The sequence below is a fragment of the Pectinophora gossypiella genome, unplaced genomic scaffold (assembly GCF_024362695.1).
Source record: "Pectinophora gossypiella unplaced genomic scaffold, ilPecGoss1.1 Pgos_34, whole genome shotgun sequence".
NCBI lineage: Eukaryota > Metazoa > Arthropoda > Insecta > Lepidoptera > Gelechiidae > Pectinophora > Pectinophora gossypiella.
In genome coordinates this window covers 800,004-827,281 of record NW_026063244.1, presented here as the reverse complement: position 1 = coordinate 827,281, position 27,278 = coordinate 800,004, and the positions used below count along the sequence as shown (strand labels likewise).

General features: G+C 36.6%; 1 protein-coding gene across 1 annotated transcript in view; it reads left to right on the top strand.

Moving 5' to 3' along the window:
- The first annotated feature begins 14,384 nt into the window (after nucleotides 1-14,384).
- The window catches only part of LOC126381028 (uncharacterized), a 28,871-nt gene continuing 15,977 nt past the window's right edge, over nucleotides 14,385-27,278 (top strand). The window contains exon 1 of the mRNA XM_050030586.1: nucleotides 14,385-14,897. The gene's annotated coding sequence lies outside the window, so the exon portion shown is untranslated. The remainder of the gene's footprint in view (nucleotides 14,898-27,278) is intronic.

Below are 27,278 nucleotides of genomic sequence, written 5' to 3'. Positions count from 1 at the left end.
GTCCCCTTTCGGCTTGATACCCCCCTTCCGTTACACCCTGTATATATGGAATTTCCTTAGTCTCAGAAATCTAAAAATCAGTATAGCCAATTTTACAGTGGTAAGAAGCACTAATGTAGGCCTAGCGCAAGGTGATCCTATTTCGCCGCTACTTTTTAACATAATGTACTAATAAAATCTGCAAAAATATTCGTAACGTGTCTGTATCCCAATACGCAGACGACTTAGTGCTTTATACCAATAATGATAGCTTAGTAGACAGTGCACGGAACCTGCAATTGGCATTAGATGATTTAGTAAACATGTTGTTACACATGGGGCTAGAGTTGTCTACAACTATAAAATTAAGCAAAATTAAAAATTTTGAAAAAACCCACGACGGTAAAAATCTCATCGAAAAAGAATAAAATAACTCAAAACCCCCGACTTAACCCAATTATTATGTAACGAAATATTATATTAGACTTAAAAATACTTTCTAAAAAGAGTTGATATCTCGAGACATCGGTAATAGATATACTTAAGTACCTAAACAATGAATATGGATGTTTACAGTTTTTTCCTAACGTGTCTGTTTCTCGAAAATATACTTAAATGTAGCGATAATAATTTTACCATAATACATAACCGAGGAATATCCGTCGGGGGCTGCCATTAACCCAGCTAAAGTTTTTCTAGTGACGTGAATACAATTATTGAAGAATTGTAGATGTTTAACGACGACATAAAATACACTTATGAGTATGATTAAATTTTTGTTGAAATTTCATATAGAAAAGGCAGCCCCCGACGGATATTCCTCGGTTATGTATTATGGTAAAATTATTATCGCTACATTTAAGTATATTTTCGAGAAACAGACACATTAGGAAAAAACTGTAAACATCCATATTCATTGTTTAGGTACTTAAGTATATCTATTACCGATGTCTCGAGATATCAACTCTTTTTAGAAAGTATTTTTAAGTCTAATATAATATTTCGTTACATAATAATTGGGTTAAGTCGGGGGTTTTGAGTTATTTTATTCTTTTTCGATGAGATTTTTACCGTCGTGGGTTTTTTCAAAATTTTTAATTTTGCTTAATTTTATTTCAGACTTTTTAGAGAGCATATACGAATCATAATCTATATAATGTGTAGGTAAGATCTCGCAAAACAATAAGTGTGATTCATCCTACCACATAATATTAAGTCCCTTATTATATATTATACAGTTGCTTTCTGTTTAAAGTTACCTCTATAACACTCATCTGAGAACATGCACCAATCACCCACGAACTCATTCCTGAAATCCGCATTGAAATCAGACAATACGTTTTAATTTTAATAATATTGCAATATAAACGTTTCACACTAATATAGCAGCGCCTCCTAGTGAGTTAATATCATAAGACTTATCTTAGACCATGCACCATTCAACTACGAACCCATTGCTGAAAACCGCATTGAAATCGGACAATTCGTTTTAATATTATTGCAATACTATTTTTCACTAATATTGTAGCACCCTCTAGTGAGTTAAAGACGTAATTTTTATTATTTGGGAACATGCAATAAGCTACCACGTACACATTGCCGAAAACAGAATTGTAATCGGACATTTCGTTTTGATTATATTGCAACATTGTTTTGCACTAATATTGTGGCGCCCCTAGTGAGTTACAGCCATGACACCTGTCTAAGAACATGAATTCATCAAACACAAACCCGCTATTGAAAACCGCCTCAAAATCGGATCATTAGTTTAAAAGATAGGTGGTAACATTACTTTGCACAAACGCACACACAAACATCTCTCACCCTAAACGCATATACCTGCTCCGTTCCGTCGTGGGTAATAAATGTAATTAAAATTATACTAACCGTAATTAACAACACTTTGCTTTACTTAATACATAACATACATAAACTGCCTATATACGTCCCACTGCTGGGCACAGGCCTCCCCTCAATCAACCGGAGGGGGTATGGAGCATACTCCATCACGCTGCTCCACTGCGGGTTGGTGGAGGTGTTTTTACGGCTAATAGCCGGGACCAACGGCTTAACGTACCCTCCGAAGCACAGAATCATCTTACTTTTTCGGACAATCAGGTGATTCAAGCCTGAAAAGTCCTTACCAAACAAAGAGGACAGTCTCACAAAGTGATTTCGACAATGTCCCCATCGGGAATCGAACCCGGAACACCAGATCGTGAGCCTAACGCTCTAACCACTAGACCACGGAGGCTGTTTACTTAATACTACCTGATTATTGAGTGATGGGTTCAACTTTATGAATTAAATGAGGATTAATTGGATGAATTTGATTCACTTGACCACACAATCCACGTGCCACTTATAGTCGATCTTGATTTTTCTTTAATCTTCTCTTTAATCTTCGCCAATCACTTCGTATTAATTTATCTACAATTTATTGATTGTGATCTGGGATCTTCTCTGAAATCTGGCTCGAAGGACCATGAATATGCCATCAGGCAAAAAGGCATATCAATGCCTTTTTACTGATTTTTAAGGGATTTAGGTAGCAATGAAACAGCACCGTGTTCGACGTAATTACGTGTAATCAATGGAACCGAAAAAAAAAACGCCTGTCAAAAACAATTAACTAATAAAAACTATTGCAAATAAATTGCTATTATAAATTGAAGAGGCGTTTCGGATAATATTTATTCTAAACACTAATATTGTGGCGCCCCCTAGTGAGTTACAGACATGACACTTGTCTAATAACATGAACTCATCAAACACAAACCCGTTATTGAAAACCGCATCAAAATCGGATTATTAGTTTAGAAGATAATTAATAACATTTCTTTGCACAAACGCACACACAAACATCTCTCACCCTAAACGCATATACCTGCTCCGTTCCGTCGTGGGTAATAAATGTAATTAAAATTATACTAACCGTAATTAACAACACTTTGCTTTACTTAATACATAACATACATAAACTGCCTATATACGTCCCACTGCTGGGCACAGGCCTCCCCTCAATCAACCGGAGGGGGTATGGAGCATACTCCATCACGCTGCTCCACTGCGGGTTGGTGGAGGTGTTTTTACGGCTAATAGCCGGGACCAACGGCTTAACGTACCCTCCGAAGCACAGAATCATCTTACTTTTTCGGACAATCAGGTGATTCAAGCCTGAAAAGTCCTTACCAAACAAAGAGGACAGTCTCACAAAGTGATTTCGACAATGTCCCCATCGGGAATCGAACCCGGAACACCAGATCGTGAGCCTAACGCTCTAACCACTAGACCACGGAGGCTGTTTACTTAATACTACCTGATTATTGAGTGATGGGTTCAACTTTATGAATTAAATGAGGATTAATTGGATGAATTTGATTCACTTGACCACACAATCCACGTGCCACTTATAGTCGATCTTGATTTTTCTTTAATCTTCTCTTTAATCTTCGCCAATCACTTCGTATTAATTTATCTACAATTTATTGATTGTGATCTGGGATCTTCTCTGAAATCTGGCTCGAAGGACCATGAATATGCCATCAGGCAAAAAGGCATATCAATGCCTTTTTACTGATTTTTAAGGGATTTAGGTAGCAATGAAACAGCACCGTGTTCGACGTAATTACGTGTAATCAATGGAACCGAAAAAAAAAACGCCTGTCAAAAACAATTAACTAATAAAAACTATTGCAAATAAATTGCTATTATAAATTGAAGAGGCGTTTCGGATAATATTTATTCTAAACACTAATATTGTGGCGCCCCCTAGTGAGTTACAGACATGACACTTGTCTAATAACATGAACTCATCAAACACAAACCCGTTATTGAAAACCGCATCAAAATCGGATTATTAGTTTAGAAGATAATTAATAACATTTCTTTGCACAAACGCACACACAAACATCTCTCACCCTAAACGCATATACCTGCTCCCTTCCGTCGTGGGTAAAAACAAAGATTTGTGTATTTAGCAGAGGATTCCGGAGAGATTTAGTACAATTAAAAATTAAACAGAATAATTTAGAAATAGTAGAAACAGTTAAGTACCTGGGATTATGGCTGGATCGCTCTTTACGATGGTCCAAGCATATCAACGAACTCAGTGATAAATTGTCCAGATATTTAAACATCTTTAAAATATTAAGAGGGCCTGGCTGGGGCGTGCACACCTCTCATCTACGACGTCTTTATATAGCTTTGATTCGTAGTAGAATTGATTTTGGTAGCTTTTTATATGATAGTGCTTGCCGGACACACTTAAGTAAACTTGATATATTTCAAAATCAATGCTTAAGACTGGTAGGAGGTTTCATAAAATCTACCCCTATCCATGTTATGGAAAATGAATTATGTATTCCACCCTTGTATATTAGGAGGCATTTCTTAGCTGCTAAATTCTGGCTTAAGTGTAAATCAATGCGCGATAGTAGAGCGATCCGACTATTAAATAATTTGCAAAATCTTTGCCTTATTGGCGAAATAAAAGAATCCCTCTGCTCGTTAAAATTCATCGAGAGTTCAGTGATTTTGCTATGCACCAAGTTGAGAAGTTGGACATGTTTACTTTGAATACCTGGGTTAGTCAAATAGATCTTTCCAAATGTATTAAGGTTACTTTAGATTACGTTGACAACAGTAAAAAGATGTATTCAAAGAGAAACCTGAAACATTTATGTAATATTTCTCTTTGCGAAAATTATTCAGAATATTATAAAGTGTATACAGACGGTTCTAAGGATGAAGATACAGTCGGTGCGGCATTTTACGACCCGCAATGTGGTGCTTATTGCCAGTTTAACATAGACGACAGGAATGTTTCCATTATGCGAGCTGAATTAGTAGCAATTTTGGAAGCTACATCATATATCAGTTCCATTGATGGTGACAGATTTGTGATATTGTCCGATTCCAGGAGTGCCCTGCAGCATTTGGCTCGATGTACCTCGAATTTTCGAGGAACACCGATTGCTTATACAATACTGGAATCGTTAATGCAATTAACTGCCAACAACAAGTATGTAATACTGCAGTGGGTGCCCGCTCATATTGGCTTGATGGGCAATGATCAAGTTGATATTCTGGCAAAGCAAGCGGTGACTGATGGAGTACCTATACGTTGCTTACCATATTTCACAGAACTGCTGCATATAGCTAAAACACAATGTATACAATTTTGGACCGAATACTTTGACGAAAGGTCTCTTTCAAAGGGAATTTGGTATAAGACCATTCAACCAGCATTATGCAGAACACCGTGGTTTGACGGAGCCAATATGAGCGGGCAAGATATTGTAACTGCTCTCAGACTTCGCTCTGCACATATCCCATTTAACTCTTTCGCTTTCCTTATGAAGAAGGTACCATCTCCTAACTGTAGCGAGTGTAATACCATAGAAGATGCTTATCATGTAATAATGGAGTGCGTTCGGAATGAGGCTGAGAGATACAATTTTTTTATGTTAGTCAATTACAACTGCGAGGTTGGTATATGTAATAGTGTCTTGGCCTCCCCTACTTCGGACGACGCTAAGGCACTTTATAAGTTATTTAAGGTGGCAGAGAAACGTAGGTTAAACCTATAATATTGTAAGAACTATGAGGGTGGCATATTCTGTATAGAAAAAACCCTCTATAAAATAAAAGAAAAAAAAAAAAATTATACATTGGGGTTGTAAATATAGTTAACCTAGGTGAGAAAAAAATATGAACAAGATTATAAAAAATATACTTTGAGCGACATTTTATGAGCTCTAAAGCAAATATTGGCATGCAAAAAATATTATTGGTTTATAATAATACTTGATAATACTTGTATCTTAAGTTTGATGGTTTTTTCTGCCGAATTTAATTAAACAGAAAACTTTTCGACTATTTTCGTTTCGGTTTTTTTCACTTCGCTGAAATCACGTTTGCCTAAGTTTCGTTTGACTTAATAACAATTCGTTCTTTTCGTTACTCCGACGTTTCATTTGTGGGAAAAACTATTTTCCGAAGTTAGGGTTGGCCGAAATACATTTTGTCCCAAATATCATGATGCCGAACATTCATTACACTACTGTTAATAAACCTTCAAAATCTTGGACCTTAAAAGGTCTTCACCGCCGCCTCTCGGCCCTTCGGGCCTCGATGGTCACAGGTAACCTAACCCACTCGGCTATATGGCAGGGGGCTCGCTTTGCTCGCCCCCTGCCATACAGCCTTCGTAACCTATATCTACAGTGTCGGGGTGCCGCGAATTTCCGTGCTCGCTTCGCTCGCACCCGTGACTGCTGTCGTTATGAAACAAATCTTCACCGCCGCCTCTCGGCCCTTCGGGCCTCGATGGTCACAACTAACCAAAATATGTCAAATAGATCATATAGGGAATGAAAAAACTTCAAAAGAGACTTCGGCTAATAGTAAAAATTGTTTTCAAAAATTGTGAAAATATTACAAGTAAACAGTAACAGGCAATCGTATCATCCCGTGATAACCGCCCGCCGCTTGCCATTGGCTAATAACGCCCTACATCACCCCCCGCACCGCGGCCCGCACTCTGCTAAGCGTGCGCGCTTGGCGCCGTTTTCATTAAATTTTGATTCCCAAACAAAAATATTAGAATCCTAATACTTAATTACAGTACCCGTTTTATTTTTTTAGGTGCTTGCAAATCGCAGCCCGAAAGTGATAAGATAAGATAAGATATTTATTGCATTCCTGATGTTTTACAAAGGTCTTAAAAATAAAAGAAAGTACAAACAGGAACCCTGTAAGGGCACTACAACAGCTTAAAATTTAAAGAAAAAATAGTAAAGATCATGTTAAAAAAATAAAATAAGAATAAAAGATAGCTACATTTACAATTATCCGTATTTCATAGATTCGTTAAAAAACTCATGCAGCGTATAGAATGCTTTTTCAGTTAAGTATTTTTTTAACGACAATTTAAAGAGATGTATTTTGTCTATTTCAGTTATGAATTTAGGTAATTTATTATATATTCTAACGGACATTGAGTGAGGGCCGGAGTCTACAAATTTTAGATGGGAAGGGAGTTTGGCCAGTGCGTTGCGAGGTCTTAAATGATTTGGTCGAGTATATTGGGGGAACATGTTCATGTTATTCCTAACGAAAATAGACATTTCGAGTATGTAGAGTGACGTTAAGGTTTCGATTCCATATTTAATAAAAAATGGTTTGCAGCTGGTCCTTTGTCCTATATTAGCTAGAATTCTTATACATTTTTTTTGTAGTATAAATAAGTCATTTGCATCCGTACTATTGCCCCAAAGAGTTATACCATAGCGGAGCCAACTGTGCGCATAAGCATGGTATGCACAGGTTGCTGTTTGCAAGTCTGTGGATCTTTTCAATTCATACAATGCATAAATAAAACTGGATAACTTACTTGATATCTTGTTGATATGGCCTTTCCAATTCAAGTGTGTATCTATATTGATGCCCAACAATGAATATGTATTTACACATTCCAGTATTGTATTATTAAATGTATAATTTATATTTAAAGAGCTATGCTGGTATGGCCTAAACTGTATAATTTTTGTTTTTTGAAAATTAATCTCTAGATTGTGGTCTTGTAACCAATTTCTTAATTTAATTAAGTTTGAATCTAATACTGTTTGTAGCTCTAAATTATTTTTACAAGGGAATATTAATGATATGTCGTCTGCAAATAGTATGGATGGTGTTTGTATGATTTTAGGCAAGTCATTAATGTAAATCAAAAACAGTATGCATCCGAGTACACTGCCTTGGGGTATAGATTTCGTTAATTTTAATTTATTAGATCTGATTTTGCTTATTTCTCCAGAATCAAAGTTATGGTACTCAATTTCTACATATTGAATGCGGTTTTTGAGGTATGATTCAAACCATTTGTAACAAGTCCCCCTTATACCTATATCGTGTAGTTTATTTAAAAGTATTTCATATATGACACGGTCATAAGCTTTGCTCATGTCCAACAGTACTCCCACAGCGCAAAATTTATCATTTATTACTTTGAGTACTTCATTTATATATTTGTAGACAGCTGTTGAAGTAGAGCGGCCCTTCCGAAAACCATATTGATTTTCATTGAAAATATTGTACTTCTCGCAAAAAATATATAGTCGTCTTTGCATCGCAGATTCTAGAATTTTAGAGAAAGTTGTCAAGAGTGCTATCGGACGGTAATTGTTGCTATCATTTTTTACACCCTTCTTAAATAAAGGTTTGACGATGGAAATCTTGAGCGCATCCGGGACAACTCCTTCCAAGAAGGATTGATTTATCAGATATGAAAGAGGAGTGGCAAATTCAAAAGCGCATTCCTTCACTAATATTGGTGGAATATCGTCATATCCATGACTGCGTTTATTTTTCAATGAATTAATTATCTTACATATCTCTATAGGATCAGTTGGTGTAACGAATAATGAGTTAGTTATACGATCCTGCACTGGGCGGCCAAGGGGATGTGGAGTGTGTGGTGGGGGGTTGCCAGTTGATGTGAAAAAAGTATTGAAATGATTTGAGATTATGTATGGATTTTCTGTTAGTGTATTGTTTATAATTATATTTATGTTATTCTTAATTTTATTATTTACTTTGTTTGTTTTCTCTTTAACTACCTGCCACATTGCTTTCATCATGTTATCGGATTTTTTAATGAAGTTTTTGTAATATAGCCTTTTTGATTTAGCCACTGTTCTTTTCAAGGTTTTTTCATATTTCTTATAATTTTAATCACATATTTTTCACTTCTACACTGCACTGTTTACATTTTGTTATGCACCCATATAGTTTAAAAGCATTTGATAAGTCATTTAAAAAAGTAAACAACTAGGTAATAACTGTTTTCTATTAGGCTTATTATTAGAATATTCACTTGTCTATTCGACTGGATAACACTAATCATGAGAATTTATAGTATTCTAAGCACGTTTTGAACTATTTGACTCTAAAGTAATTAGGATTTATTTTTTATACACAATTTAAATACAGAGCTTTTAAAATTGAACGTGTACGCAACGGTGGCGCCACCTAGCCTTCCGTGCCTTACGTGTATTTTTATATGGAAGCCTATATTTGCCAATAAAATATTTTTAATTCTCCTGTCTTAATATTAGTCGCCAAGTCATTATTTATAATACCTCACCTATAATTTCATTGGCCCTGTTAAATATTTTGCTACCTTAAAGTAGCAGCCATTATTGAGTTTTTATAAATCTTTGCATTTCGAAGCTCATCTAATATAATTGTCGCAATAATATTTAATCGCTGTCAAGTAATTATTTGTAACAAAACAATTAGTCGCCCTTTAAGTTTTTAGTCGCCGCGAAAATAATATGCCATTAATTATAAGTCCTGGAAATAACCTTCAAAGAGAAAATAATAGCAAAATGTAGCCCGGATTGACCCACATTTATTAATTTTTAATTAATTGTGTACATTTGAAATAAAATTAAAAAAAACACGATTGCGTAGATATTCCACGAAACTATAATCAAACGTTCCGTTGTAAGTAGAGACACTGCTTTATTATTACGTAGTGCAAACAACATTGACAGTTGTAACTTTACCTACAACGTTGTTCACCTTCCGATTTCATCTTACTCGGATGTTGTAAGTATTAGTTACTTCGTTCTTACACGAAAAATTTTAACAAAATGTTTTGCGTAAGTTGAGAAACCTATTTGTTCCACGTGAAAGTAAATGATCTTTGATAGTGTAACTATAGAAATTGCTTTTCTAATAAGGAAATATCTCAACATAATTGTATGTATCTTTAAATACTTGTTTGTTGCAGGGGTTAGTCTAGAATGTAGAAGTATGTATGCTCATACATTATACAGGGTGGCCCAGAACTTCAAGTTCAAAATGAAAAATTAGATAGAGTGGCTCATTAGCTACTAGAAACACCCCCATGTATGTTCAGCCATTATTTATAGTTTAGGAGATATGACCTATTTTGTACCTTTTTCTAGATTTTCTAGCTTACTGCAGTAATCATCATTTTGTCGCTATCCCTTACTTAATAATTATTTCATTTTACTTCATAACTATGTCTAAAGATATATACCGCTAGGTAAAAAAATAAAAACAGTCAAATCAAAGACAAAAAAAAGTTATTGGAAGTCAAAGTGAGAATTGGACCAAAATTGTCACAGTTGTTAAAACTTCGCCGAAGAATAATTAACACATGAGATTGGCATGGACTCTGAAAGCAGGTATCTCTAAAAAACTGCTCCATTTATTAGGCTTTTAGACACATCCAAAAAAAGTACCCTTAATAGAAGCAATAAACTAAATAATTAGACCTCAAAGATTGCAAGATAGACAGATTTGAAGGAAAAAATTACATTCTCATACAATGTAGGTAGCTGCTACTTTCTAACGTTGTTAAAGGTGCTCAAAGACACATTTTCAATAAAAAAAATCACGCTCATAATCGCTAACAGGGTAGACATAGCAACAGTCTGAAGACAAAACTTGCAGTCACTTTTGGTATTCATATTGTAATGAAGGAAAAAGTTATCCCCAAACACTGTTGGTGATTCATACTATGAGATACTAAAATAAAATCTGTCTGTCTTGCAATCTTTGAGGGCTAATTGTTTTATGCCCCTATTAAGGGTACTTTTTTGGATGTGTCTAAAAGCCTATTAAATGGAGCAGTTTTTAAAAACACTTTCAGGGTTCATGAAAATCTCATGTGTTTATTATTCTTCGGCGAAGTTTTAACAACTGTAACAATTTTAGACGAATTCTCACTTTGACTTCCAACTTCCAATGACTTTTTTATCTTTCATTCGACTGTTTTTATTTTTTCACCTAGCGATACACATCCTTAGGTATAGTTATGAAGCAAAATAATTAGAAATTAGAAAGAAAAAATTAGAATTATTAAGAAAGGGATAGCGACAAAATGATGATTTCTGAAGTAAGATAGAAAATCAAGAAAAAGGTGTAAAATGGGTCATATCTCCTAAACCGTAAATAATCGCTGAACATATATGGGGGTGTTTCTGGTAGCTAATGAGCCCCTCTATCAAATTTTTCATTTTGAACGTGAATTATTGGGCCACCATGTACGTATATTGAAATAAATTAAATCAGTGTTAAAATAAGTGTTTATTCTAATTTGTATTAAAAAAATGAATATTTATTTACTAGCTGTGCCGAAAGCCGTTTGATCCGCATGGGTTTTCAGTTTTCAGGGAGTTATTTCTATTTGTAATTAAAATCCAACTTTTAATTTTAAAACGTTTATTAATTATTACATGCATAATCACAAAATATATTAATACGGTATGGCACTTGCCTTTATTAGAAAAACCTTCATTTTCAGTTATTACAGTTAGTCATCAAGAGTTTTCTTGAACATTTTGCTCCTTTCCGATCACCCCCTCTTTGCTTTTCGGTAGAACCTGCAAATGACAAAATATAAAAAACTATTAAGTATGATAATAAATTACTTAAAAGAAAAACAACCATTAATACCTATTATAGTAAGCTTAGAGATGAGCCAATTTTCCAACGTATCCGAAAAGCGACAGTGTCAGTGATAAATATGTATGTGATTGACATAAGGTTACATGTCAATCTCTCAAATCACTGTCACTGTCGTTTTACGTACTTAATCGTTTGCAACTTGGCTAAAACCCCATAAAAGCCAGTTGGTTTGCATAAGAGATAACTCTAGAAAAAACTACATTAAGCAAATCAAAAATATATCTGTGGTTGTTATGATAAGAGGAAAATGACAGAATAATTATACCACAAATACACAGGCACTGACTATTTCAGAGAAACTTTACCACGCGCCGCTTCCAGGTTAGTAGGTAAATACCTATATCAATCTAGAATACAAATACTGAAAGGATATTTTGGCATACAAAACATGGAACGTTTTCAGCTGCTTAGCTTCCCGGCCAAGTCGTAAATCAGAAATGGTACTAATGTTGTAGAAGTACCGCCATTTTGCTTACCCCTCTATATAAACCGCCCGCGCGGTATGCTCGGGCTCACTTGTTTGGCGGTGCTCGAGGTGTTCGGATCGTGTTCGACGTGATTTGTAAGGCCTCACCGGGTTCGTTTATTTTCATTTACTTACTTAAATTGTTGTCATTTTGTTCCCAATAGATTTTAATAATTTTGTAAATAAATCGATTTTTATTTTTTGTGAGAAATTTGTTTTTTTAACGTTTACCTGCTTCTGAATCCAAAATCAGAAGTGGGATACGACTTCCAGGCCCATTTGTTTCGATTGGAACAAGATTTCGACAGTTTTAATTATTTTTAACTTTGTTGTTTTTTTATTTTTGTTTTTGTGGTGTTTTTATAATGCCTAACCCTCGACGAAGCTCGAGAAGCAAAACACGTCGACACGAGAGTAGTCATAGGTCGCGTGATCGGTCAGGTCCTCGTACTTCGTCGCGTCGAAGTTCCGATCGGTTGGCTACGACGTTAGAATCGATTTTGAATAGGCTCGATGTATTGGAAAATTGAAATTCGCTTAATAATGATAATTTTGTTGTCTCCACGGCTGTTGGGGTACCCGCGAGTGTGCGTTCTTCTGTGCCTCCGTGTACGCCACCGCTCGCCATGTCGTGAAATAATTTTGTAGTGCGTGAGGATACCGTCGCGACACCCGAAGCTCACGTGTTGATGTCGAAAGGCAACATAAACAAGTCACCGGTGCCTCATAGTGAAAATTTTGTGAATTCAACTCCCGGCCCGCAATCGAAAGGTGACACTGAAGCACTCTCCACCATTCCAACCCAAGATTTAATTCAAGCGATTATATCTCTGAAACCCACGCGTTCTGATAATTATTTTGTATCGAATTTCGATGCCGCGATTCACGACATAGAGGTTTGGTGCAAAGAGGTGGAGCGTGCAAAGTTCACCAACGGTTGGACTGATCAGGAGTGTTTGTCAAGGGTCGCGAATTGCCTTAAGGGTGATGCGCTAACTTGGTTGAACGAATGGGTGTCAAACGATCGGTCTTGGCGTAATTTTGTTGTGGAATTTAAGCCTCTGTGCTCCCGTCGGCTAGATTATGCGAACATTTTATATACAACGTCAGACAAATACACAACTTATGCGGAATACGCGCGAAGGACGTTGCTGCGCTTGAAAATTGTGAAAGGACTGAGTGAAGAGCTCATGGTTTTAATTGTGATCCGAGGAATAACTGATCCTCAAATCAAGGCGGCAGCGTCCAACGCAAATCTAACCACGGACAATTTAATGTCGTTTTTGTCAATATATGTCAAGCCTGGTCGTAACGACAGCAAATCTGCTGCTCCTGTCGCAAAGAAACGTCCATTGGCGGCTAAAGGTGAGCGAAAGTGTTTTAGCTGCGGTCAGACTGGACATAAAAGTTATACTTGTCCCAAGAAAGCCAAGGTACAAGACGGTTCAACTGCAGGGACTGCGGGTCCTTCAACGGCCGAAACGGTAACATCACGTACGTCTAATACTTGCACTTTTTGTAAGAAACCCGGCCACATGGAACAAAATTGCTTCGCGAAAAACTGGTCAGAGCCCCGCAATAAACGCAAGGTAAACTTCTGTTCCGAGCAGTCACGTCTTGAACCTGAGGCTAGTGATATTACTACAGCGGTAATTCAGGGCATTCCAGTCGATGTGCTAATTGACAGCGGTGCCCTTAACGTCTCTTTGATATCAGCTGATGTTTTGAGGTATTTGGCACATACTTTGAAACCCGTCAATTGCACATTGAAAGGGATTGGTGGTCATGAAGTGAAGGTCGATAGCTATGTCACGCTGACTATTGAGTTTAGCGAAATATCATTGAGGCAGATTTTGTGGTAGTGCCAGCTAAATGCATGACTGCCCCAATAATTATCGGAACGGACATTCTTAATCGTGACGGCGTAACATACATAAGAACAAAGAACCGCCAATACTTGACGCGATCTCTCGAGGACCCTAAACCGGTCAGTACAGTTACCAGCGAAGAACGTCCAGTTAACACACCTCTCGAAGGTGAAGAGCGAGAGTCGCTGATAGCTATACTGGACGAGTACTCGGAATTTTTGATAACGGGCACTGCGGCAACTACCGTTAGGACCGGTAAGATGCATATTAGATTGACCGATGATACGCCCGTGGTCTATCGTCCATATAAACTATTCCATCAGGAAAAGCTCAAGGTGCGCGAAATAATCCAAGATCTTAAGGACAAGAACATAATCAGGGACTCACAGTCACAGTATTCGAGCCCCATAATTTTAGTCAGGAAAAAAGACGGATCAGATAGAATGTGCGTGGACTTCCGGGGTCTGAATCGTCTCACGATCCGGGATCGGTATCCATTGCCATTGATCGACGACCACATAGATCGTTTGGATAAGGCGTGGTTGAACATTTAAACCCACCCGGACTTACGAGCGGCATAAGAGGCGCAACGCGCCTGCGCGCCTGTCCAACATTACAGTAACGGGTCTGCGCGCCGCTAAAAAGACACTGCGACGATCTCGGCGGAACAGCTGACAACGCCCTTTTTTTCTCTTATAATCTCAAGTTAATAATTACCAGTTTTTACAGTCCACTGATAGTTTTATTACAACACCAGAGTAGATAACCCTTGTAAGTGATAGGGCTCTAGTCTCCAATACATGGTCCATCTCGCCGTGAAGATTGTTCTTGAGAAGAAAGAAAAGGCGTCTTATAGAGGAAGTTTCTTCAAGATAAAACTTCCTGCAACATCGTGCGTCGTTCCAGCCGGCAACAATCGACAGAAGCTCTTCTACTGTGGCTCTTATTGTCTGCAATCAAGCTTCTAACATCCGTCTTCAAGTGGATTTGCCATCATCAAACATTCATCGATTGTTGTGACCTGCATCACGAAGTTCGACATAACTTGGAGCTTCGCCTTCTGTGGTCATCGGCACGCAGTGAGATCTTTCCATTTACATTATCCTATCATTTCATATCCTATCCTAAGTAAAAAAATCTTACAACTTTGTTCAATATTGCTCAGACCTTATTTCTAATAGTTCATTATTTTAATCCTATGATTTAATAGACTATTTCATTATTCACTAACTAGCTTACGTATTTTACTCATTCCATTATTAATTTAACTGCATCCTAAACTATTCTATCCCATAAAATAATTTAATAAACAACTACTGACCGACATCTCTATGTCGCACCCTTCGTGGAAAAACGCAGTAAGTTGATTTTATCAACTTTTCAGGAGCTAAAAAAAACTGTCCTACTAATTAGGTATAAGTCCTGGAAATAACCTTCAAAGAGAAAATAATAGCAAAATGTAGCCCGGATTGACCCACATTTATTAATTTTTAATTAATAGTGTATATTTGAAAAAAAATTAAAAAAACACGATTGCGTAGATATTCCACGAAACTATAATCAAACGTTCCGTTGTAAGTACAGACACTGCTTTATTATTACGTAGTGCAAACAACATTGACAGTTGTAACTTTACCTACAACGTTGTTCACCTTCCGATTTCGCCTTACTCGGATGTTGTAAGTATTAGTTACTTCGTTCTTACACGAAAAATTTTAACAAAATATTTTGCGTAAGTTGAGAAACCTATTTGTTCCACGTGAAAGTAAATGATCTTAGATAGTGTAACTATAGAAATTGCTTTTTTAATAAGGAAATATCTCAAAATAATTGTATGTATCTTTAAATACTTGTTTGTTGCAGGGGTTAGTCTAGAATGTAGAAGTATGTATGCTCATACATTATACAGGGTGGCCCAGAACTTCAAGTTCAAAATGAAAAATTTGATAGAGTGGCTCATTGGCTATTAGAAACACCCCCATGTATGTTCAGCCATAATTTATTATTATTTATAGTTTAGGAGATATGACCTATTTTGTACCTTTTTCTAGATTTTCTACCTTACTTCAGAAATAATCATTTTGTCGCTATCCCTTTCTTAATAATTATTTTATTTTACTTCACAACTACGTCTAAAGATATATACCGCTAGGTAAAAAAATAAAAACAGTCAAATCAAAGACAAAAAAAAAGTTATTGGAAGTCAAAGTGAGAATTGGACCAAAATTGTCACAGTTGTTAAAACTTCGCTGAAGAATAATTAACACATGAGATTGGCATGGACGCTGACAGTAGGTATCTCTAAAAAACTGCTCCATTTAATAGGCTTTTAGACACATCCAAAAAAAGTACCCTTAATAGAAGCAATAAACTAAGTAATTAGACCTCAAAGATGGCAAGATAGACAGATTTGAAGGAAAAAATTACATTCTCATACAATGTAGGTAGCTGCTTCTTTCTAACGTTGTTAAAGGTGCTCAAAGACACATTTTCAATAAAAAGAATCACGCTCATAATCGCTAACAGGGTAGACATAGCAACAGTCTGAAGACAAAACTTGCAGTCACTTTTGGTATTCATATTGTAATGAAGGTAAAAGTTATCCCCAAACACTGTTGGTGATTCATACTATGAGATACTAAAATAAAATCTGTCTGTCTTGCAATCTTTGAGGGCTAATTACTAGTTTTATGCCCCTATTAAGGGTACTTTTTTTGATGTGTCTAAAAGCCTATTAAATGGAGCAGTTTTTAAAAACACTTTCAGGGTTCATGAAAATCTCATGTGTTTATTATTCTTCGGCGAAGTTTTAACAACTGTAACAATTTTAGACGAATTCTCACTTTGACTTCCAACTTCCAATGACTTTTTTATCTTTCATTCGACTGTTTTTATTTTTTCACCTAGCGATACACATCCTTAGGCATAGTTATGAAGCAAAATAATTAGAAATTAAAAAGAAAAAATTAGAATTATTAAGAATGGGATAGCGACAAAATGATGATTTCTGAAGTAAGATAGAAAATCAAGAAAAAGGTGTAAAATGGGTCATATCTCCTAAACCGTAAATAATCGCTGAACATATATGGGGGTGTTTCTGGTAGCTAATGAGCCCCTCTATCAAATTTTTCATTTTGAACGTGAATTTTTGGGCCACCATGTATATTGAAATAAATTAAATCAGTGTTAAATTAAGTGTTTATTCTAATTTGTATTAAAAACATGAATATTTATTTACTAGCTGTGCCAAAACTCGTTTGACCCGCATGGGTTTTCAGTTTTTAGGGAGTTATTTCTATTTGTAATTAAAATCAAACTTTTAATTTTAAAACGTTTATTAATTATTACATGCATAATCACAAAATAATATTAATACGGTATGGCACTTGCCTTCATTAGAAAAACCTTCATTTTCAGTTATTACAGTTAATCATTAAGAGTTTTCTTGAACATTTTGCTCCTTTCCGATCACCCCCTCTTTGCTTTTCGGTAGAACCTGCAAATGACAAAATATAAAAACTATTCAGTATGATAATAAATTACTAAAAAGAAAAACAACCATTAATACCTATTATAGTAAGCTTAGAGATGAGCCAATTTTCCAACGTATCCGAAAAGCGACAGAGTCAGTGATAAAAATGTATGTGATTGACATAAGGTTACATGTCAATCTCTCAAATCACTGTCACTGTCGTTTTACGTACTTAATCGTTGCAACTTGGCTAAAACCCTATAAAAGCCAGTTGGTTTGCATAAGAGATAACTCTAGAAAAAACTACATTAAGCAAATCAAAAATATATCTGTGGTTGTTATGATAAGAGGAAAATGACAGAATAATTATACCACAAATACACAGGCACTGACTATTTCAGAGAAACTTTACCACGCGCCGCTTCCAGGTTAGTAGGTAAATAACTATATCAATCTAGAATACAAATACTGAAAGGATATTTCGGCATACAAAACAGGGAACGTGTAGGGCACTCTTTATATATCTTAATTATATATTTACATTCTATATACTCATTAATTTATTACTTAAAAATTAAGCAAAATTAAAAATTTTGAAAAAACCCACGACGGTAAAAATCTCATCGAAAAAGAATAAAATAACTCAAAACCCCCGACTTAACCCAATTATTATGTAACGAAATATTATATTAGACTTAAAAATACTTTCTAAAAAGAGTTGATATCTCGAGACATCGGTAATAGATATACTTAAGTACCTAAACAATGAATATGGATGTTTACAGTTTTTTCCTAACGTGTCTGTTTCTCGAAAATATACTTAAATGTAGCGATAATAATTTTACCATAATACATAACCGAGGAATATCCGTCGGGGGCTGCCATTAACCCAGCTAAAGTTTTTCTAGTGACGTGAATACAATTATTGAAAAATTGTAGATGTTTAACGACGACATAAAATACACTTATGAGTATGATTAAATTTTTGTTGAAATTTCATATAGAAAAGGCAGCCCCCGATTTTTTTTCAGACTTTTTAGAGAGCATATACGAATCATAATCTATATAATGTGTAGGTAAGATCTCGCAAAACAATAAGTGTGATTCATCCTACCACATAATATTAAGTCCCTTATTATATACTAGCTTTTGCCCGCGACTTCGTCCGCGTGGCGTGTTATATAAGAGAGAGATCTTTGTGTGTGTGGGAGTGCATATCAAATTTCAAGCATCTAACTTATGCAGTTTAGATTTTTTCATACAATTTTTTTCCCAATAACTCCCATTTTTCAAAATACAGCCAAAAATAAACTTTATATTTACTAAGGTATGCATGCATGCTAGATTGAATCAATTGATTGAATTGATTTTTTTTTAATTGATTGTTCATTGAGTTTTAATTTTAATACACACTTCCTCTCTTCCCTTCAACGTTGCTGTGCCCTACAGGGTCCATGTTTTAGTTCCTATGCCTATGTAACACCCCATTGTACTACATGAAATGCAATAAATAATTTAATTGAATTGAATTGAAAACATCTATCTTGCGCGGTTTAAATTTTTTCATACAAATGTTTTTTTCCCGCTAACTCCCGTTTCCGTGGGAATTTTGCAATAATCTGTTGCAACTAAGCTTTAAGTTAACTAAGGTACCTGCATGCCAAATTTCAAGCGTCTAACTTAAGCGGTTTAGATTTTTCATACAAAAGGATTTTCCCGCTAATTTCCGTTCCCGTGGGAATTCCGGGAATTCCTTTCTTAGTGCACCTCTACGGTACATAAGCTATGTCCCTTCCAAATTTCAAATGCCTACATTTAGCCGTTCAGGCTATGCGTTGATATGTCAGTCACTGAGTCAGTCAGTTTCTCCTTTTATTTAGATTTGATTTTTTCATACAAATGTTTTTTCCCGCTAACTACCGTTCCCGTGGGAATTTTGTAATATCCTGTTGCAACTAAGCTTTAAGTTTACTAAAGTACCTGCATGCCAAATTTCAAACGTCTAACTTGAGTGGTTTAGATTATTATTCATACAAAAGGATTTTCCCGCTAATTCCCGTTCCCGTGGGAATTTCGGGAATTCCTTTCTTAGTGCACCTCTACGGTATCTAAGGTACCTGCGTGCCAAATTTCAAACATCTAACTTTTCATACAAAAGGATTTTCCCGTTAATTCCCGTTCCCGTGGGAATTTCGGGAATTCCTTTCTTAGTGCACCTCCACGGTACCTATGGTACCTGCATGCCAAATTTCAAACGTCTAACTTGAGTGGTTTAGATTTTTCATACAAAAGGATTTTCCCGCTAATTCCCGTTCCCGTGGGAATTTCGGGAATTCCTTTCTTAGTGCACCTCTACGGTATCTAAGGTACCTGCGTGCCAAATTTCAAACATCTAACTTTTCATACAAAAGGATTTTCCCGTTAATTCCCGTTCCCGTGGGAATTTCGGGAATTCCTTTCTTAGTGCACCTCCACGGTACCTATGGTACCTGCATGCCAAATTTCAAACGTCTAACTTGAGTGGTTTAGATTTTTCATACAAAAGGATTTTCCCGCTAATTCCCGTTCCCGTGGGAATTTCGGGAATTCCTTTCTTAGTACACCTCTACGGTATCTAAGGTACCTGCATGACAAATTTCAAACATCTAACTTGAATGGTTTAGATTTTTCATACAAAAGGATTTTTCCGCTAATTCCCGTTCCCGTGGGAATTTCGGGAATTCCTTTCTTAGTGCACCTCTACGGTATTTAAGGTACCTGCATGCCAAATTTCAAACGTCTAACTTGAGTGGTTTAGATTTTTCATACAAAAGGATTTCCCTTCACTACTCTGCTCCTATTGATTGTAGCGTGATGAAAAGTATACTATAACCTGTCTAGGAGTGTGAAGAATAATTGTACCAAGTTTCATTAAAATCCGTCCAGTTGTTTTTGTTTCTATAAGGAACATACAGACAGACAGACAGACAGACAAAAATTTTACTTATTGCATTTTTGGCATCAATATCGATCACTTATCACCCCCTGATAGTTATTTTGAAAAAATATTTAATGTACAGAATTGACCTTTCTACAGATTTATTATAAGTATAGATTATACAGTTGCTTTCTGTTTAAAGTTACCTCTATAACACTCATCTGAGAACATGCACCAATCACCCACGAACTCATTCCTGAAATCCGCATTGAAATCAGACAATACGTTTTAATTTTAATAATATTGCAATATAAACGTTTCACACTAATATAGCAGCGCCTCCTAGTGAGTTAATATCATAAGACTTATCTTAGACCATGCACCATTCAACTACGAACCCATTGCTGAAAACCGCATTGAAATCGGACAATTCGTTTTAATATTATTGCAATACTATTTTTCACTAATATTGTAGCACCCTCTAGTGAGTTAAAGACGTAATTTTTATTATTTGGGAACATGCAATAAGCTATTACGTACACATTGCCGAAAACAGAATTGTAATCGGACATTTCGTTTTGATTATATTGCAACATTGTTTTGCACTAATATTGTGGCGCCCCTAGTGAGTTACAGCCATGACACCTGTCTAAGAACATGAATTCATCAAACACAAACCCGCTATTGAAAACCGCCTCAAAATCGGATCATTAGTTTAAAAGATAGGTGGTAACATTACTTTGCACAAACGCACACACAAACATCTCTCACCCTAAACGCATATAAATGCTCCGTTCCGTCGTGGGTAATAAATGTAATTAAAATTATACTAACCGTAATTAACAACACTTTGCTTTACTTAATACATAACATACATAAACTGCCTATATACGTCCCACTGCTGGGCACAGGCCTCCCCTCAATCAACCGGAGGGGGTATGGAGCATACTCCATCACGCTGCTCCACTGCGGGTTGGTGGAGGTGTTTTTACGGCTAATAGCCGGGACCAACGGCTTAACGTACCCTCCGAAGCACAGAATCATCTTACTTTTTCGGACAATCAGGTGATTCAAGCCTGAAAAGTCCTTACCAAACAAAGAGGACAGTCTCACAAAGTGATTTCGACAATGTCCCCATCGGGAATCGAACCCGGAACACCAGATCGTGAGCCTAACGCTCTAACCACTAGACCACGGAGGCTGTTTACTTAATACTACCTGATTATTGAGTGATGGGTTCAACTTTATGAACATTTGTACCAGTGTCGTCAGGTGTACCCCAGGGTTCGCATCTCGGACCTCTGCTATTTAACATTTTTATTAACGACATCCTTCAATGTTTCAAATTTTCCAAGGTGCTGCTGTTTGCGGACGATATAAAATGTTTTACTGTTGTTAAATCCGACATCGACTGTGTTAACTTACAGAACGACTTAAACCGATTTGGTGAATATTGTTTGGCTAATAAATTATTTCTAAATTTAGATAAATGCTGTACAATTTCTTTTAGCAGAAAAATAAAACAAACAATTTATAATTATTCACTCTATAACAAACAACTTACCAGAGTGTCCGAGGTTCGTGATCTGGGTGTCTATTTAGATGACCAATTGCTGTTCAAGTCTCATATTGATAGAATGATATCTAAAGCATATAAGATGTTGGGTTTTGTTTTCAGACAAAGTGCAGACTTTAAGAATGTAGGCACGTTGCTTGTTCTTTATAATTCCCTGGTGAGGTCACATCTTGAGTATGCTTCCACGGTGTGGACGCCACAGTACGCTGTATACACTACTGCTATTGAGCGAATTCAGGAGAAATTTCTTAAACGTATTAGATACTAGCTTTTGCCCGCGACTTCGTCCGCGTGGCGTGTTATATAAGAGAGAGATCTTTGTGTGTGTGGGAGTGCATACTTATGCAGTTTAGATTTTTTCATACAATTTTTTTCCCAATAACTTGGGTCAAAATACAGCAAAAAATAAACTTTATATTTACTAAGGTATGCATGCATGCTAGATTGAATCAATTGATTGAATTGATTTTTTTTTTTTTATTGATTGTTCATTGAGTTTTAATTTTAATACACACTTCCTCTCTTCCCTTCAACGTTGCTGTGCCCTACAGGGTCCATGTTTTAGTTCCTATGCCTATGTAACACCCCATTGTACTACATGGAATGCAATAAATAATTTAATTGAATTGAATTGAAAACATCTATCCTACGCGGTTTCGATTTTTTCATACAAATGTTTTTTTCCCGCTAACTCCCGTTTCCGTGGGAATTTTGCAATATCCTGTTGCAACTAAGCTTTAAGTTAACTAAGGTACCTGCATGCCAAATTTCAAGCGTCTAACTTAAGCGGTTTAGATTTTTCATACAAAAGGATTTTCCCGCTAATTTCCGTTCCCGTGGGAATTCCGGGAATTCCTTTCTTAGTGCACCTCTACGGTACCTAAGCTATGTCCCTTCCAAATTTCAAATGCCTACGTTTAGCCGTTCAGGCTATGCGTTGATATGTCAGTCACTGAGTCAGTCAGTTTCTCCTTTTATTTAGATTTGATTTTTTCATACAAATGTTTTTTCCCGCTAACTACCGTTCCCGTGGGAATTTTGTAATATCCTGTTGCAACTAAGCTTTAAGTTTACTAAAGTACCTGCATGCCAAATTTCAAACGTCTAACTCGAGTGGTTTAGATTTTTCATACAAAAGGATTTTCCCGCTAATTCCCGTTCCCGTGGGAATTTCGGGAATTTCTTTCTTAGTGCACCTCTACGGTATCTAAGGTACCTGCGAGCCAAATTTCAAACATCTAACTTGAATGGATTAGATTTTTCAAACAAAAGGATTTTCCCGTTAATTCCCGTTCCCGTGAGAATTTTGGGAATTCCTTTCTTAGTGCACCTCTACGGTATCTAAGGTACCTGCATGCCAAATTTCAAACGTCTAACTTGAATGGTTTCGATTTTTCATACAAAAGGATTTTCCCGCTAATTCCCGTTCCCGTAGGAATTTCGGGAATTCCTTTCTTAGTGCACCTCTACGGTATCTAAGGTACCTGCATGCCAAATTTCAAACGTCTAACTTGAGTGGTTTAGATTTTTCATACAAAAGGATTTCCCTTCACTACTCTGCTCCTATTGATTGTAGCGTGATGAAAAGTATACTATAACCTGTCCAGGAGTGTGAAGAATAATTGTACCAAGTTTCATTAAAATCCGTCCAGTAGTTTTTGTTTCTATAAGGAACATACAGACAGACAGACAGACAGACAGACAGACAGACAGACAGACAGACAAAAATTTTACTGATTGCATTTTTGGCATCAGTATCGACCACTTATCACCCCCTGATAGTTATTTTGAAAAAATATTTAATGTACAGAATTGACCTCTCTACAGATTTATTATAAGTATAGATAAATTTAAACATGCAACACTGAATTTGCAGTCCCTGGAAGAGCGCCGTGACCAGAGAGATGTCATATTTTTATATAAAATCCTACACAATCTAATTGAATCTCCTTACCTCTTAAAGAATTTCTCGTTAAGCTGTCCCCGAGCTAATCTTCGTCTATCGATTAGGCCAACATTCGCATTGCCACGTTTCCGCACGAATTATGCTAAAAATCGTTTTGTTAGACGTGCTTGTCATTTATATAATACCAAGTTTAATGAAATTGATATTTTCCACCTTAAATTTCTTAAATTTGCTTCCGCCATCAAACATAAAACGGTGAAAAAAAAAAAAAAATAGAATAAAAAATTCTATTTAAATTGAATTAAAATAAGTATGTGTGTTTTGTTTCTTTCTTTATTTTGTTTGTTATTAGTAAGTTAAACTGACTACTGAAGAGTAAGTACTCAATGATATACTGTACTCACTAATATTATTACTACACTTCTCATCAAAAAAATCGAAACACTTCCGTTTTCATTGTTTCTTTCCGAATTTAACACAAAAAAGAATTCATACGATGAAAAAAAATACATAAATGTATAGCTGGCAGTTTGGCCATTACAGTAATAAGCGAAAATTCTAAATTCAAAATTAGAATTTCATTTGTTTATCTTATAAACGAAATGAATCACTGTTTTGAGACAAATGTGTGTTTAGGGTTGGAGTACATTTAGCGTTTAAAAACTAAAAATTGGCGCCTATCCTTAAACTTTTTGTTTTTTATTTCAATACTGTGACTTTGGGACGTCTGAAAAAAGGTTTTTTTTCTAAAACGTATGGATACTTCGCCCACAGAAGCCGCCCAAGTTGCGGCATTGCTGGATTCTGGCCTTAGTCAGCGTGTTGTGGCTGCAAGACTGCATCTAAGCCTGTCATCTGTTCATAGAGTCTATAAACGTTATCGGGAGACTGGTTTGTTCACGCGCCGTTCAGGATCTGGCAGGAATCGGGTCACTTCTGAGCGAGATGATCGATTTATTGTAACAACTTCTTTAAGAAATCGACGCCTTAACGCTTTTCAACTGCAGCAGCGGCTTCGTGTTGTACGAAGGGTGGCTGTAAGTGACTCTACAATTAGAAGAAGGTTGAAGGATCGTGGACTGGTACCGCATAAGCCAGCAAATGGGCCGAAATTAACTGCAGACCATCGAAGAGCGCGCCTTAACTTTGCACGTGAGCACCTAAATTGGTCATACCTACAGTGGAGCAAAGTTCTCTTTTCTGATGAGTGTAAAATTATGCTGTATGGTAACGACGGAAGGAACAAGGTCTACAGAAGAGACGGAGAACGCTATGCACAATGCTGCATTGAAGAAAAGGTCAGCTATGGTGGCGGTTCGTGGACGGTTTGGGGAGGAATCAGCGCCGACGGTAAAACAGAGCTTGCTTTCGTGTCTGGGCCACGTCTGCCTGCACTAAACTGTCATCGGTACGTCGAAGAGTGTCTCGAGCCTCATGTGATGCCCTATGCACATTTTATTGGCAACGGCTTCATATTCATGCACGACAATGCTAGGGCTCACACCGCGGGCTTCGTACGAGATTATCTTAACGAAGTCGATATCTCTATTATGGAATGGCCAGCAAGAAGCCCGGACATGAATCCCATTGAACATCTGTGGGATGAATTAAAGAGACGAATTCGAGCAAGAGATCCTGCCCCAGAAACACTTAGCCAGCTGCAAGATGCAATCCAAGAGGAATGGGACAATATACCACAGCATGTGATCGTGACTCTCATCCGATCGATGAAGAACCGTATGGAAGCAGTAATTAGAGCTCGGGGAGGGAATACAAGTTATTAAATAAACGTTTTTTAGCTTTTTTTTTCATTTACGTGTGTTGTTTTATCCATTTCCTTTATACTCCATACGGAATAAAAATGACTCATTTAACAAAATACGAAACCTATGAAAAATTCATTTAAATTTAGAACATTAACATTAAGATTTGATAAGCTCATACTACTCACTATTAAACGACATTTAACATTTATTCCTAAATGTACACATTTTTCTGATAATCCTGACAAAACGTAAACTTGCAAGGTGTTTCGATTTTTTTGATGAGAAGTGTATTATGTCTAAATTCGTGTTCTCTTTTAATCATCCTATATGTGTTTTATTTTTACTTCTTTTTGTATACCCAAGTGCATGCATTAATTCTTGGTGAAAACTTAATTGGCTTCTGTACTACCTTAAATGTGTTATACTGATACATGTGTTATTTTAAGCTGTATGTTTTCCTTAAATAAAAAAAAATAAAATAAAAAATGAATTAAATGAGGATTAATTGGATGAATTTGATTCACTTGACCACACAATCCACGTGCCACTTATAGTCGATCTTGATTTTTCTTTAATCTTCTCTTTAATCTTCGCCAATCACTTCGTATTAATTTATCTACAATTTATTGATTGTGATCTGGGATCTTCTCTGAAATCTGGCTCGAAGGACCATGAATATGCCATCAGGCAAAAAGGCATATCAATGCCTTTTTACTGATTTTTAAGGGATTTAGGTAGCAATGAAACAGCACCGTGTTCGACGTAATTACGTGTAATCAATGGAACCGAAAAAAAAAACGCCTGTCAAAAACAATTAACTAATAAAAACTATTGCAAATAAATTGCTATTATAAATTGAAGAGGCGTTTCGGATAATATTTATTCTAAACACTAATATTGTGGCGCCCCCTAGTGAGTTACAGACATGACACGTGTCTAATAACATGAACTCATCAAACACAAACCCGTTATTGAAAACCGCATCAAAATCGGATTATTAGTTTAGAAGATAATTAATAACATTTCTTTGCACAAACGCACACACAAACATCTCTCACCCTAAACGCATATACCTGCTCCGTTCCGTCGTGGGTAAAAATATACATATATATTTATCTTATCTTATCTAGCCTAAAGTGTCCCACTGCTGGGCAAAGGCCTCCCTCCATTTCTTCCAGGACTCTCTCTCCAGTGCTTCCTCCGGCCAGCCTTCCAGGAAAGCATCCAAGTCGTCGCGCCATCTCCGCCTCGGTCTGCCGCGCCTGCGCCTGTCTCTATTCGGAGACCATTCTGTGGTGATCTTAGCCCACAGGTCGTTAGGCATCCGACAGACGTGACCTGCCCAATCCCACTTCAACTTGGCGCCTGCGTGGACCACATCCGCAATTTGAGTCTTAGAACGCAGCACGGTGTTTCTGACACGATCAGTCCGTTTCACACCCAACATGCTGCGTTCCATTGCTCGCTGGCAGACCTGAAGTTTGGACCTTTGAGCCTTTGTCAAAGACCAAGTCTGAGCTCCATAGGTTAATATTGGGAGAATGCACATGTCCACGAGTTTGCGTTTTAGAGATAGAGGTAAATCGCCTTTCATATGTTCCTTCATTGACCAATAGCTCCTCCACGCATTTTCGGTCCGTCGTGCAACTTCTTTGTCTTGACGTGACTGGAAGGAGACTATTTGCCCCAGGTAAATGTACTCATGGACATATTCCATTCCCCCATCATTTAAAACTACCCGTTTTTGTATGCTATTAGTCATGAGCTTAGTCTTTGACATATTCATCATCAGTCCAACCCTCAGGCTCGCCGAACTTAAATCC